This window comes from Dasypus novemcinctus, chromosome 7 (genome assembly GCF_030445035.2).
Source record: "Dasypus novemcinctus isolate mDasNov1 chromosome 7, mDasNov1.1.hap2, whole genome shotgun sequence".
Classification (NCBI taxonomy): domain Eukaryota; kingdom Metazoa; phylum Chordata; class Mammalia; order Cingulata; family Dasypodidae; genus Dasypus; species Dasypus novemcinctus.
This window is the reverse complement of record NC_080679.1, coordinates 16,066,721-16,082,197: the sequence shown is the minus strand read 5'-3', so window position 1 is coordinate 16,082,197 and position 15,477 is coordinate 16,066,721. Positions and strand designations below refer to the sequence as shown.

The window sequence follows — 15,477 nt, the reverse complement described above, 5'->3', positions numbered from 1 at the left end:
GTGCAGTTCTGTCAATCCCAGAAACTTTCCAGTCAATCTCTCCCCCACCTCTACCCAGGCCCCCGTGGATGCAATTTCTACCCCCTTCCATTTGTGTAGCATTTTTAGGACTTCACATGGAAAGGGAAGCCTACATTTTTGTATCTGGAATCTTTGGCACAAAGATGCCCAATTGTGCATAGTAAAGTCTTTATATTGTGGGATTGTTCTAAAGACTAGAGACAAATTCTATGAAGCATCTAGTAAAATGTTTGACATAAAGTGGGTGCCAAGTAAGTGGTAACGGTTAGATATTCATTTCATCTCTGTAAGTCGAATGTTCTATGTAAGAAAAACCAGGACTCCCTGTGAGAGTGAATGGAAGGTAGTGGTCAGCTAGTGAGTGTCATGTGCTTTGGTTACTGAAGGAGCAGGAACCCTGGAATTGTTTCAGCGTGCTTTGCAATCGCCTAGGGATTGCTGCTGGATAAGCCATTTTGGCTGGTTGGGAGACAATGGGTCTATTGCAGGTTGAGGCAGGGAGCCAGAGGCCTAGCAGAAGCAACAGAATCACCTGAGGTGCTTTCCACCTTATTGTCCCCACTGCAGGGCTTGGAGGGTTGTAGAGGATTTCAGTTCATTGAAAATCTCTTCCTTTGAGCTCGGCCCTGTTCTAGGCACTAGGCATACAGCAGTGAACCAAAAAGACCTCCTGAGGTTGACAGTTGAAGTGGGCTACCTACTGTCCTTTTGGGTTTCATTGACCCAGCTAAATCTAGTTGAGAAGCAATTTTAGAACAAATCAAGATATTATGGGACAGATAATCCACAGGCTTCCATGAGCCCAGGAACCAGGGGTTTAGTCCTAGGTCTTTGATGACTTGGAGCTGTGTGACAGACCATGGGATAGAGAAAGCAGATGCCTAGCCATCAGGACCACCCTCCAAAAGATGACCAAGCCTTGGTAGTTGCTCAGCCAGGAGAGCCTTTCTACAACAGCATTAATCACCAAGACAGAAGGCGGTGCAAATCCCAGCAGCATCTCAGGAGGGAGAGAAATCCTCTGCTTCCTGGGTTGGGTGAGTAGGTGGAGGACTGCCAACCCCATTCTTTCCTGGGTAGGATTTTCTCTCTGTCGGCATTGCTCAACTCTGCTGTGCTCCAGTTTCCAAATTCTGATTGCCACTGTCTCAGCCCTGCTTAATCAAGGGTTTTGTTGATATGAAGGAAAAAGGGTCAGACATGCATATTTCTTATGCCCAAGTTACCAAAAAGACTAAATATCAGTTAATTTTTGCTTTGTTTCTGAACACCACCGAGCCATACCTGGATTTATCCCACTGTGATCCTCTGCTTATTTGGATTTTTCTCCATGATGACACCCTCAGAATCATTCCTAATTTCATATTTGTCTGAACCCAGTAAAAATCTGTCGAGCGCAGAGGTATGTTAATGGACACACTTACCTTACTGTGACTTCTCTGCAGGACTTGAACCAGAACATAGCCTGGGCTTCATTCACCTTAAAACAGGAGTGCGCCTGCGCACCGGCGGCTCCCGGTGCTGTCTCCTCGCGCCTGCGCTCCGGCGGCTCCGCGTGTCTCTCCCCGCCAGCCGGGCGTCCACGATTCCTGCAGCGCATCTCGCCTGGCGTCTCATCTCGGGAGGTCACAGGCGCAGAGAAGAGGACGGAGGCCAGCCTCACAAAAGGAGAAAGACCTCTGATGCCGATGAAACCAAAGATCATTTGGAGTCTTTAATATGCAAAGTAGGGGAAAAGTGCGCCTCTTCGTTGGAGAGCAACCTGGAGGGCTTAGCAGGGGTTTTGGAAGCTGACCTTCCTCACTACAGGAGCAAGATCTTAAGGCATCTTTGTGCAGTTACGCGTCTGTTACCTGAGAAGTTGACAATTTATTTAACATTAGTAGGACTGCTGAATGCCAGGAATTATAACTTTGGTGGAGAATTTGTAGAAAACATAGTTCATTAACTGAGAGAATCACTGAAAGCAAACAGCTATAATGAAGCTGTATACTTGGTGCGTTTTTTAGCTGATCTTGTGAATTGTCATGTAATAACCGCCCCATCCATGGTTGTTATGTTTGGAAGTTTTGTGAGTGTAACTCAGGAAGACGTGCCTCAGGCACGGCGGGATTGGTATGTGTATGCGTCCCTTTCATCCTTGCCCTGGGTTGGAAAGGAGTTGTACGAAAAGAAAGATGCAGAGATGGAGTGCATCTTTGCCAACACTGAAAGCCATCTTAAGAGACGCCAGAAGACCCATGTACCCATGCTACAAGTATGGATTGCTGATAAGCCATGTGCACAAGAGGAGTATTTAGATTGCCTGTGGGCCCAGATTCAGAAATTCAGAAAGGATTACTGACAGGAAGGGCACATCCTAACACTTATCTTGCCCTTGACAACATCCTGGGTGAAGCAATTGAGCACAATCTGCCTCCTTTTACTCCACCTCCTCATGCAGAAGATTCCATGTACCCAATGCCAAGGGTTATCTTTAGAATGTTTGATTACACAGATGATCCTGAGGGACCCATTATGCCAGGTAGCCATTCAATTAAAAGATTTGTAATAGAAGAGAATCTTCACTGCATCATTAAGTCCCATTGGAAGGAGAGGAAAACTTGTGCTGCCCAGCTCACAAGCTACTCCCGGAAGAGCAAGATCCCCTTGAACTACCACATCATTGAAGTAATCTTTGCAGAGCTGTTTCAACTTCCAACCCCCCCCCCCCCCCCCCCCCCGCCCCACGTTGATGTGATGTGCACGGCACTTCTCACTGAACTGTGCAAACTTCAGCCTGACTCTATACCCCAAGTTCTTGCACAGGCAACTGAAATGTTGTACACGTGCTTGGACACAATGAATACTACATGTGTAGGCAGGTTTATTAATTGGTTTTCCATCACCTAAGTAACTTCCAGTTCCACTGGAGCTGGGAAAATTGGTCAGATTCTCTTACTCAAGATACTGAAAGTCTCAAACGAAAGTTTGTCAGAGAAGTACTGGAAAAGTGTATGAGGTTGTCCTGCCAGCAGCACGTATCAGATATTGTGCCTCCTACCTTTTCATGTCTGTGTCCTGCAAACCCAGCCTGCACTTACAAGTATGGAGATGAAAATAGCAATTCTCTTCCTGGACATTCTGCTGCCCTCTGTTTATCCAGTGCATTTAAAAGCAAGGCAACCAATGATGAAATCTTTAGCATTCTGAAAGATGTACCAAATCCTAACCAGGATGACAGTGATGATGGATTCAGTTTTAACCTACTGAAAATAGAAGTCTTTGTACAGGCCCTGCTATATCTGGCAGCCAAATCATTGAGCCATTCCTTCGGTGCTCTTGCCAAGTATCATGAAGTCTTCAAAATCCTGGCTGAAAGTGATGAGGGCAAGTTACATGTTCTATGAGTTGTATTTGAGGTCTGGAGGAACCATCCGCAGATGATTGCTATACTCGTGGATAAGATGATTCGGGCACAGATTGTTGACTGTGCAGCAGTAGCAAATTGGATTTTCTCTTCACAACTATCTCAGGACTTTACTAGGTTGTTTATTTGGGAAATCTTGCATTCTACAATTCAGAAGATGAACATACATGTTCTGAAGATCCAGAAGGAGCTAGAAGAAACTAAAGGAAAACTCACAAGGCAGCACACATGGCACAGTGTTGATGATGACAGAAGCAGTGACAGGAAGGACAGGTCTCAAGAAGCAGATGGAAAGACTGAGGGAGAAAGTGGAATTGGCTCAGAGCAAACAGAAGAACCTCTTCTTTGTCATATTTCGGCATTTTATCATGGTCTTAACCGAACACTTGGTATGATGTGAGACTGATGAGACCATGGTATTAATACCGTGGTTTAAGAACTGTATAGAGAGGCTGCAGCAGGTCTTCTTACAGCGTGACCAAATAATCCAGCAGTACACGGTGGCCCTGGAGAGTCTTCTCTTCACTACTGAATTAGACTTTCACATCTTGGCTGTGTTCCAGCAGTTCTGTGCCCTACAGGCCTAAGGGTCATTTTTTCCTTCGAGTCAAGATTTTTTAAAAAATCTGAAAAAATGTTGCCTTGTTTTTGATGGTTTGAATCCTTACTTTCTTGTAGAATTATTCATGGTGGCAGTTCAAATAAAGAAAAGGGTTTTTTTTTTGCTTGTTTGTTTTTTCCTGGAAAGAATTTAGCTGTGATTTGTATAACTTACTAATCTATAATTATATCTGAAAATGAAAAGCAAGGAAAGAGCTTGTACCAGCTTGGATAGAGCCGATTTGGTTGTCAGTAATGCGTCGACACCAGGATGGTCTTAAATGGATGAAGGTAAAGAGTGACTGGTCGGGGAGTGGATGTAGCTCAAGTGGTTGCGTGCCTGCTTTGCATGTATGAGGTCCTAGGTGCGACCCCCTGTACCTCCTGAAAAACCAAACAAAATAGAAAACCCAACTCTCATTAGGGAGCAGATGTAGCTCAGTGGTTGAGTGCCTGCTTCCCATGTATGAGGTTCTGGGTTCAATCCCTGGTATCTCCTTAAAAAAAAAAAAATAGAGTGCCTGGGAACACACCTCAGTCAGGCAAAACTAAACATACTGGTATGAGTGATATGTGCTCCTCCCTGGTGACTCATAACTGGTGACTGCCAGGAGCTGGGTGCTGTAGTCACCTGCTTAATCCTCACAACAGGCCTGTGAGAGCAGAATTAAGATAAAAACAGAAGTAACTTTATCCCAGGGTCCAGAGCTAGTAAGTAGAATTTCAGCCTGGGTCCTGTAGCCCAAACACCTGTCATTCTGTTGTCATTAAGCTGGACACTTTTTTGTTCCAGGAAAATCTTGCTGCTCATTCAGTATCAATTTTTTGCTGAGCTATATATTATATATCTATAATATGGCACATGTAGAAAATCTACATTTGAAAAATATAGTACAGAAATTAGAACAGCTGGTAATTATAGTCTCAAGCTTAATTTGGAGGATTTGACTTGTTCTGATTTTTGTTTTCATCCAAGCTTAATCTCTAAGGCAGGTCTAGATAGAAAGATAAAAATATAAATCTATTTATTTGTAGTAGTAGGATAAAGAATCATATCCAAGAACATTTTGAACATAGCCAATTTATCTTAACTTTTATTTACTTTTATCAAAACAAACAAACAAATGCAGAGGCCCTGGAGCCAAGCCCCAGGACCATGGGATCTGATCTTCTGGCTAGCTATAACAACTTTGTAATCCTTTTTAGAAGATATGGGCAAATCAGCAGCCAACCTTGATGCAGATGCCTGGGATGTAGTGAGAAGTACTAAATCGGCACAAAGTAAGGTTTCTTTCTTCTCACCCTGGAGGCTCAGCACCTGTCTGGCACTTGGTATGTGCTCAGTGTTTGTGAATGGCAGTTGAGATCAACCTGACATCAGTACCTCCTCTGACCAACAACCAAGTAGTCTACCTTGAATCAGCTGTGTTTCCATTCTCTGCCAGGTTGGAAAGGGCTACCTAGACACTCTTAGGGCCCAAAGATACAGAACACATGACCAGAGCCCCACAACTTGTTTTCTGTTCCTGCTGTTTGTTGGGACTTCTCCCAGCAGAAGTTCTCCGCATTCCCCAAAGTCCTGGAGACAGGAAGAGCCTAGAGGATCTGACCCAGTCTCTGGGGTATGGAGTATGTTGCTGCTTGTTTCTTTATTTTTTTTGTTAGGCTGGGAAGGAAAGGAAGTTTTATTGGCGGAGGACAGGAAATCTAATCAATCTCAAATCTGCCACCCTGTCAAGGGGTTTTTCTTCTGCTTTTATACAGGTTTGCAACAGAAAGAATTAATCATAGATATGATTTGAAACAAAGAAAATTAATCTTGGAGTCAACGTTTCTTTGAAGTGGTTGGGCTGTTTTTCTAGTTTTCTGCTCTGGTTAACATTTAAGGTACATAAGTGTGCCTGGTGCCTCTAAGTTCCACAGTTATAAGAATAGAGACGTTTTCTTTACAAAGAAAGAGAAGGAAATGATCTAGTTAATATTAAACTTGACAGGACTATGTGCTCTTCTAGAGAAATTTTATGCCTAGTGTAAGGTGCTTGCTAGGTGTTCTCTATTGTTTCTTAGGACAGGAGCCCAGTGGAGACAGCATTTGCCGTTATTGAACATTTTTCTTTCTATCCCAGTCTAGGGTCTGCCATGATCTCTCATTCCCTCAGTTTGTAGCTCTAACCTCCCATTTTTGAACCTATTCTAGTACTCAGCTCCCCCTCCCTGTTGTAGAAAAAAGACCCAATGTTCTGCTCATAAACAAGCTCACTGGACCTCAGCTGAAACTTGCTCTTTTGCCATGACATACAGACACATTACTGAGGCGGTATTTAGGCAGTGTTTCATCTATTCCTCCATGACTTCCATGTTTTGGTGAATTTTGAACAGAATCTGAAATTGTTTTGAGTTCCTATTCCCTAGGACCAATCTAAATTTTCTTTATTTAAGTATAAAATACTATAAAACCAGGTCACTGAGATAAAAATCACATCTTCTCATATGTCAACTTGTGACCACATACAGTACAAGTTGTGTGGCATGTGTCATCTTTGAGGTTTTCTTTCTGGTCCATAGTCATGTTGGATGAGCAGTTGTTTCCCTTTTCCACACACTGCTTCTTACTTCTCACTGCAATTCTAAGAGAAAAATGTAAAAATCAATTTTCAGGGTTGTTGTGAACTCCAAAAAAATTCCTATCAGGCTTTCAACGAAACAACACAAAAAACTTAAAACAAGATGTATACTTGGCCTCATTGAGTCTCATTTTCATGATATTTCTCATGGCATAGAAGTGTTCTACTAGTTTTCCCTCTTTATACTCACAAAAATGGGCATCAAACACACTCAAAGGTGTCTTGCCTTAGAGAGTCCTAACATGAGTCTTCCTGTATAGAAACATCTCAGATCTTCACAAAGGAAGAAAAACTATTACTGGCAGGTGAGACATTCACAGCTTTATCTCCCAGCCTTTCCCCCTTTCCCCAAAAGGCGAAAATCACCAAAATGCGCTACTGAAAAGATCTGCCACTTTTACTTATAACAAAAGTAACAAAAAACGCCCTGGGCAGGTTGGAGGAAAATGCGGGGCTGGTTTTAGAATCTCAGCCATAACCCCGAGAATGCCAAATAGAGTGGCTTCAACTGTAAGGCTAAGTTGTGTTGGGTTCTTTGGTGGCGAAGTGGCAAGCATAGAAAGGCATGTCCCATATGCCAAAAAACCTTTAGCAGAAACTCTGTTTTAAAGTTTCCTGACTGAAGCTGGACACAGTTAAGAAAAAGCAAGGCACAGATGCAGTTTCCGAACCAGCCCCATGAACGCACTGGGGCCCGTGGTGATGATCTGTGCCTGCCGTGGACCCAGGATTAGGTGCAGGTCAGTCATGCTAGTCTTTGTTCTGGGCCCTCCTACTTTCTACAACAAGCAGATATCCACTGAGAAGGAAGTTTCCATGATTTGAAGACTGCTCCTTCGTCACACCCTGAAGGTCAGAAACTTCTTTAGTCCTTTCCATCTAGGAAAATTGAGAACCCTTGAAGTCCTAAATAAATCCATGAAACAACCCATATTAATTAAGGGCAGAATTGAGTAAGTGGAGACAGTCTGTACAACTGGGGGAAAAAAGGGCTGAAAGCCCAGCATTGTTAGTTGAGAAGTAGATGAAATGCATCACAAACTTATTCCCACTCCCCAAACCCGCCAGGTCACTTGCTTTGCTCTCTTCACATGCATGTTCATCAGGACTTCATAAGGGTTCCAACTTTGGAAATCTCTAGAAGTGACTGTTGAACCGATTTTGACTGATATGGCCAAACATACATACTATTTAAATAACTTATTCATATTGCATGATTACTCAATATACTCTTCCAGTGGTGTATAACTATGTATGTCAATGGAATGTTTCCTTGGGGATTGAGTAGGGGAGCAGGTCTGTTCTTAGTAGGTTTCCTTTTGGGCTTTTCCATCATAGGTAGAATATCCCAAGGGGTCCAGAAGTTGATGTTGGGTAAGCCATGTGCACCTTAGTAATGTCCACACCTGAGCCAGGTATCCCTTCTCACTTCCTGGTGCTTTGTGGTCACATGGCTCAATGCTTTCCCACATTGCAGATCACAAACAAGATCCTCCCTGACTGGACATACTCTTACCTGCTGCTGCTCTTGCCTGTGTTCATTCTCACCGATTTTGTTCGCTACAAGCCAGTCATCATCTTACAGGGGATCAACTTCATCATGACCTGGCTGCTGCTCTTGTATAGCCAAGGAGTGAAGGCCATGCAGGCTGTCGAGTTCTTCTTCTACTTTGCCTACATATACAGTATGGTCAGCCCAGAGCATTACCAGAAAGAGCAGCTACTGTCGGAGCATGGTGCTGGTGGCCTAAATGGCAGGCTTGGTGTTGGTTCAGCTCCTGGTGACCCTGGCCAACCTGTCATACTTTTACCTCAATGCCATTGGCCTTGGTCTTGGTGGCCTTACTTTGTTCCCTTTTTATTCTGATGCTCAAGAAGAATAGGTTCTTTCATGCAAAAGCCAGCCAAAAAGGCAGATGTCTCTGAGCACAGATGCAGTGGTAGATGGATTCCAGGAGGCTGATGCAGTAGGCTGCAAAGAGAAGAAACCCCTTTCAGAAATACCATTTCAGGGAGTCTGCCTAATGACCAGTTGAGCAGCTGTAGTCAGACAAATATGATTTTGAGAGTTTTTGTGCAGTGGTTCCAAGACTTGAATCTTACAATGCTTTAACCAAGGATTGTCAGAGGCCTGAGAATATATGATAAATAGCATTTTAAGCAGAGGGAACATCCAGTTCAATATTTCTAATATAAGAATAAGCTTGGCATGTTTGAATAATAGCAGTAGGTTTGTTGGCCCACTGAAAAAGAGGTAAGGGTATTTGGAAGTAAGGATAGAGAAGTAACAGACTGGTGGACAGATGTGCAGGGTGTTGTAGATGATTGAACAAACTTTGTCTTAGACTTAGAATGAAATTGGCAACCATTTCAGGGTTTTGAGAAGAGGGGTGACATGATCTTACTTATGTTTTGAAAAGATCACTTTGAGTACTAAGTTGAATATCAGAATCACAAGTAAGCAGGGATACAGTAGTGAAGGTCTTACAGCAAATCATGTGAGAGGTATTGTGGCATGGACTAGGGCAGTTGCAATGGAGATGAAAAAGTGAAAAGGTAAAAAGGTGGACCCAATGAGATTTCCCAATGTTTTTGAAGTAAGGTATAAACAAGAGAAGACTCTAGGAAGACCCCAAGGATTGTTGTCTGAGCAACCAAAACTAGAGTTGTCATCAACTTAAATGGAGAAGATTATGTGTGATGGGGATTATAGGGGTGTGATGAGGATTTCAAGAATAAATGAATAGGAGTGATCGGTGGTATCAAATATTTATTCTGTAGACTAAATGCTGAAAAGTATTAGTTTGATTTAGCTATTAATGGTGAACTTGTGAGAACTGATTCAGTTCAGTGGTAGAGCAGGAAATGAAATGACAAAATCAGAAAAAATGAATGATAGGTGAGGATATGAAAATAGTAATGAAAGTCATCTTTTTTGAGACATCTAGCTCCGAAGAAGCTAAAACATAGGATTGGGGAGGAAACAAGTGTAGTTTTATAGTGATGAAAAAGAATTTCATACATGTTTGGAAATACATATCATTATATCTTATTTATATCTCTTATATGTATGCAATGTGTATGGTTATAAATTTAACTCTGACAAATGTAATCTATTTCCCTGATTTTCAGAATATTTATCTCAGGATGAGTTAAATAAGGATCAATTTCAGTGAACATGACTATTTCACCTTAACAAATTATGAAGGAAATATACTTTCTTGAGTACCAACCAATATGGTACTCAATATGCCTTTTTCACTGGTCTGTGTGGTGGGCTTCTCCACAGCCATTTTTCACCAGATTTTGAACTATGTTCCAATCCTGTGGGATTACAAGGCACCATCCCAAGGTTCTGCCATCTACATTGGGGCAGTAGAAACAATGGCAACATTTGGAGGTCAGTAAATGTTGATTTATCTTCTTTTTATCAATGTGTAGATTGTAGGACATGTCCATCATTTTCATTTCTCCAGGTGCTAAACTTCTCCATGGTGCTAATTTTTTTCTGTTCAGATGTCATTTTATTCTTTTTTTGAGAATGAAAGACACTTCTATTTAATGTGTTACATGTAGTTACAACGAGCAACTCAAGAGTTGAAGATTAGGCACCAAATGAATAAATTCTAGTCTAGTCCCTAAGATTCCAGTTCATCATCCAAACAAGTATTAATAATGCCTCGTTTTTCAAGATTGTTTTTCATATCAAAAGAACATTTCCCATGTGCAAAGCCAATACATTGATCTTCATTAATAGTTCTTTTCAGAGGCTGCGACTGCCTTTGCAGTGGGTTATGTGAAACTCAACTGGGATCTACTGGGAGAGTTGGCTTTGACCATCTTCTCCATGCTCATGCATTACACAAATTTGGGCACGCTATGCTGGCTACTTGATCTTCAAGTCAGCCTTACATGCTCCTCATCACCATCGCCATGTAAGTATTGTCTTCCATTCCTTTTAACTCCTAAAGCAATGCAGCATTCCTCTCCTTTGGTTTCTCTGAGAATTACAGTAGCATTTGAATCAATTGCAATATTAAATGTTGGTCACTTGATGAAAAACTAGCAAAAACTTAGTCATCTTTTTATTGACCTCATATGCTACCTGAATATCTGTAAGATGAGTCATCAAGAAAAGAAAACTGTAGCTTTGTAAATTGAAAGCAATGATATATTGCCAGGTTTCACTTTTTTAAGCCATTGCTATAACAAGATGTGACACAATCCCATTTTAAATGATTGGATTTAGATTTCATCTCCAGTTTCGCTTGTTGTCTTAAGTTATCTTAGGCATAACTTTTGTGTGAAACAACAGTCCCTGCAAAGTTATAAAGAAAAGTTAGATAATAAAAAAAAGGAGTGGAAAAGATCATAGAAAGCTTAAATTCCAGGTGGTCTTTTTGAACATTTGGTTTTATGTATGTGCTGCCAAAGCTGACTATAGGAAGTGATCTTAGCTTTGGTGCTAACTTATAGAAAGAAACGTGAATTTCAAGTGGCGTGAAAGAAGGAGAGACAAAAATTGTATTGAGTACTATATGTTTTAAATTCATGAAAAATCTTTTATCTTGATAAACAATGGAAAAAAATGCAGAATAATAGGAACTCAGGGAAGAGATCATGAGGCCAAGAAAGGAGATGAAACCTGAGGGTTTTCTGTTGGCAAGTTTATTTTTTTCATGGAAATGTCTCAACCTGATGAATCAAAATCATGTTTCCTGACTTCCTTTTCTGAATGTGAGGATTTTAAGTTGGCTTATATGGCTTTCCCTCTGACATAATTTTAAATAGATTCAGAACCAAAAGCCTTTACCTGCACTCCAGAAAGAATGCTAAATAAATTAATGACAAGATTCACTCATTTATACAACCAATCACAGACTGGCTTTTCCAAAAAATTATTCAGACAATTAAAAGGAATATGAGTAACACCCCCTTCCCCAGTTCCTCAGATTGGGTAATGCTTGCATTGTCTTAAAAACTCACTGCAAAACAGTATCTAAAGTTGGCTTGCATGTGATATTCTCAAGGTACAGGAACTTAGAACTTTAAGGTGAATTTCTGGAAACATTCTGTTGCATGGTTCAGGGATTTTGCCATGGAATACCTCGAAAAAGTCAACCTGTAACTGTGTAAATGCCCTTTCTTTGTCTCTAAATACTGGAGGAGATTTAGACAAGAGGTACTCTTAAGAGAATACTGCTTTCTCTTCAGTTTCTACTTTCAAGAAAAGAAAATCCCCATATATCTTCTTATTCTAATACTGATCAGATGTTTCCTAGTAGATTTCACATCTCAGGTAACCTGAGCGTGGAATGCTGCACCCTGGTGTTTGTCATCAACACCTCCTTGCCTTGGTGATCCAGACCATCCTAACTGATCATAGAGGATTAGGGAGGGCTCAACTGCCAATCAGCATTCAGGTAAGTTGCAAACTTCTGTTTTCCTACTGAAGTCGGTGGGAGTGTAGAATAACGAGGTCAGCTCTCCAAGATTGTTTAACCTTTCCATTGCCAGCATTGAAATTTCTTGAAGAATTCCTTGCCTAGGCAAACTCGGAATTGCACAATTCTTTCCTGAGCATTTTAGCGCACCAAGTAGTTGTCGCACAGTCATCACAGCTAGGCCAACCTTGACCTTTGATTCCTAAAGCCTCATCAGGTAACGCTCTCACCTCTGTACCTACATATGCATCCTCTTCCTCTCACCATCCAGTTCTGAGGTTTCTTGAGTTTTCCACTCAGAAAGAGTATATGCCCACAGAACTCTGTAGCTTCCTTCCAGCTCCACCAAGCGACTATAAAGTTTGCCCCATTTCACGTTTTATGGGTGGATCTGTAAAGAGGGAGGTAAGGCAAGCTGAAAGTCATCTCAGGGTCTAAAATTCATCCCTGGAGGAATGGCATGTAGCTTTGTACTCTTCTTCAAAGACGGCCACGCAGATTGGTGGAATTTCCATCGTTCATTGTTGACAATAATAGGTAGGATGCGAAGTTAAGCACCCTGCCTCCAAAATGCACACTTTTTAGTTACTGCTGAAACACATTTAGATCTGGATTTTCTAAGATGGGAGAATAATTGCATATCCAAATATCTGCTGTTACGATCCTGGGTCTCAATTTCCCCGTAATCCAAGTCAATCAACAGCATCGGGTATCGTCAGTGAGAGAGATGGTCAGGTTTCCTGTGTGACTAATACAGTCCATTTGTTTTTCTCCAGTTTTCAGTTTATGGGAGCTACTTTGCAGTGATTGCTGGCATTTTCCTGATGAGAAGCATCAGCATTATGTGCTCAGCCAAATGCCCAAGGAGTTCTGCTATGAGTCAGCATCCAGAGGAACCAAATGATGTGAGAATCGTAACCAGGCTCTAAGCTTCAGCATGAGAAATATTCAGCCATTCCGGCGTTGGGGTTCTCCTTTTGTGAGAAGAAATACCTGCTTGATTTGCCCTGTTGCTGGGTTCAGATACTTGCCTGATCTTACTAAATCTGGCAATAAAAACACAGGACATTTTATATGACCTATTTTCCTTCATCCCCTCCTCTGTGTTTCTATCTAGTTTACAGTTCTTTGAGAGAATGACAAGGTTTGGTCTCATTTCTAAGGACTTCACTTCATCCCCTACAATAGAGTGTTAATCATAAGCCATTGTTTGATTATATCATCCTTAATTTTTCATGATTATTTTCCATTTTCTGGCCTGTTGTGCTTTGTTGTTGAGAAACTCCATTTCAGGAATAGTTCCAGACACATCTTTATATCTGCAGAATGACATTCACATCAGTTCCCAGGGGCCCAGAGAGAGGCAAATGACCCTTCCTTGGGTCACGTCCAAAAAGAGATTTTGTAAAGCAGTATCAGTGTAATGTCTATCTAAATAATAATAATAATAATTAATAAATAAATAAAAGTAGAAGTAGTTCTAGGGGTTTCTGAAATATTTTTAAATTAGAAAACACTGTTGGGTAGGGGAAATACCACTTAATTTTTATGGCAGATATTATGCTATATTTAATAAAATAGGGTTTGCAAAATGTTAAGTGTGCTTTCTAATTTTCTGATGAATTCTGCTGATAAAATGTCTGTCTTTTGAAATGTTAGTAGAGGTTGCATTCAAGGTTGCCACTTGCAATCAAGAATGCCAATTTGTAATTCAAGTATACTTTTCTCCGGATGGTAAAATTCAGTCAGTAGATTTAACATAAATTTTAAAAATTCACAAGCTTTTCCCTTGCACCACGGGAGGAGTAAAGAGATAAGAGGATGGCGAGGCCGAGGCTCAAAGCCTGCCCCACTTGATGAAATCTGGGTAGGTTACCAAACTCTTAGTTCCCCAACTAGAAACGGAAACAACAAAGTCTTGTGAATAAGATTGTTTTGAGGATTAAGTTAGATTAATGCATAACACTGATCTAAATAAGGTCTAGAACATTAAAAGGCTCAATGAATGGTAGTTACATTCTACCAAATCATATCTAGATAGGAAAGGTAAGAGAGGACTCATTTCATTCACAGTAATCACAAGGTGTGGCCCATCTAAAGAAAAGCCTAAACACACCCCATGTCTTAGCAAAGAAAACTGAAGTGTATGCAGGATCACATCTTCTCAAAGTAATCAGCTCTCTGCATCCCCATGAAAATTCCCACTGATTTTTAACTTTGCAAAATGATCCTACAGCACATTTAGAAGAATAAACGGGTTAAAATACGTAAAGCCAAAGAAAAATGATGGTGAGATTTGCCATATCCAAAGATCAAAATATGTAATTATTCAATGAATGAGCTGAGCAATTAACTGTTTTAGGGGCCTTTTCCTGAAGACATTTCCCCAAACATAAGTTATGGATTGAATTTTGTCCCTAAAGAGGTACCCTGGAGGGTGACCGTATGGGGAAACAGGCTCATTAGCAAGTGGAATTACTTAAATGACGTTGAGTAGGCTCACCCACCGCACCCGGGTCCGGAGGCCCCGGCACAGAGGCTCGCAGGTAGGGCGGAGGCGCGCATCGGGGTTGTGCCCCAAAGAGATGCTCTCCAGCCCGGCTCGCCCCTGCCCACTGCGGCCAAGGCCACGGACATGGCCCTCTCCTGCCGCCACCATTTCGGCGCTTCGGGCGCGTTCCCGGCTGCCAGGGCGTCCCCCGGCCTGGCCGACCCTCCGCCCGCTCCCCCCAACCCCCGCCTGCGGCTCCACGGGCCCGGCGTGGGCGACTCGCCCGCACCCGCCGTCGCCCCGGGGCTCCGCCGGCCCTTCCCCGCAGAGGCCGTCCGCGGCCGACCCGGAGCTGAGCTGGCTGTCCCCGGGCAGCCTCGAGGGTCTCAAGCAGATGCCGCGCTCGCCCCCTGGGACTCTGCGCTGAGCGCCACCGCCCTCCGGAGCGCGCCCGAGCGCACCTCGTGCTCAGCCTTGTCAGTTCTTGGCCGACAGCTTCGGCTTCCACCAGCGCTTGGGATCCCAACTGCGAGGAAATGTTTGCAAATGGGAACGGCCTCAGTGAGCGGAACTGCGGGCTGAGGCCAGCGGCAGCTCCCCGACGGCCACAGGGACATCTAAGTGAGAAGACGGCTCCTCAGGAGTGGGCGTGAAGTCAGAAGGGGACAGCCGCTCCTCTTTCTAAGGCCTTCCCAGTCCCTGAGCTGCGCCACCCCCCTACCCGTTGCCTGTTCAGCAGCCTCAGCACCTTAAGTGTCAGCAGCAGAGGGACACCCCAAGGAGCTTGGCCTGGACTTGGCAGCCACCACCGATGGATGCAGCGGGTCCACTGCGAGTCTTTCCTCCACACCCAGCCCCGCCCCAGTCTCCAAGTCTCGCCTGACACCT

At 42.7% G+C, this 15,477-nt stretch overlaps 2 pseudogenes; both read left to right on the top strand.

Moving 5' to 3' along the window:
• The first annotated feature begins 1,279 nt into the window (after window positions 1-1,279).
• On the top strand, window positions 1,280-15,171 carry LOC101436118 (thiamine transporter 2-like; annotated as a pseudogene).
• Window positions 1,432-4,017, top strand: LOC139439333 (nuclear cap-binding protein subunit 1 pseudogene; annotated as a pseudogene).
• Window positions 15,172-15,477: the final 306 nt, after the last annotated feature.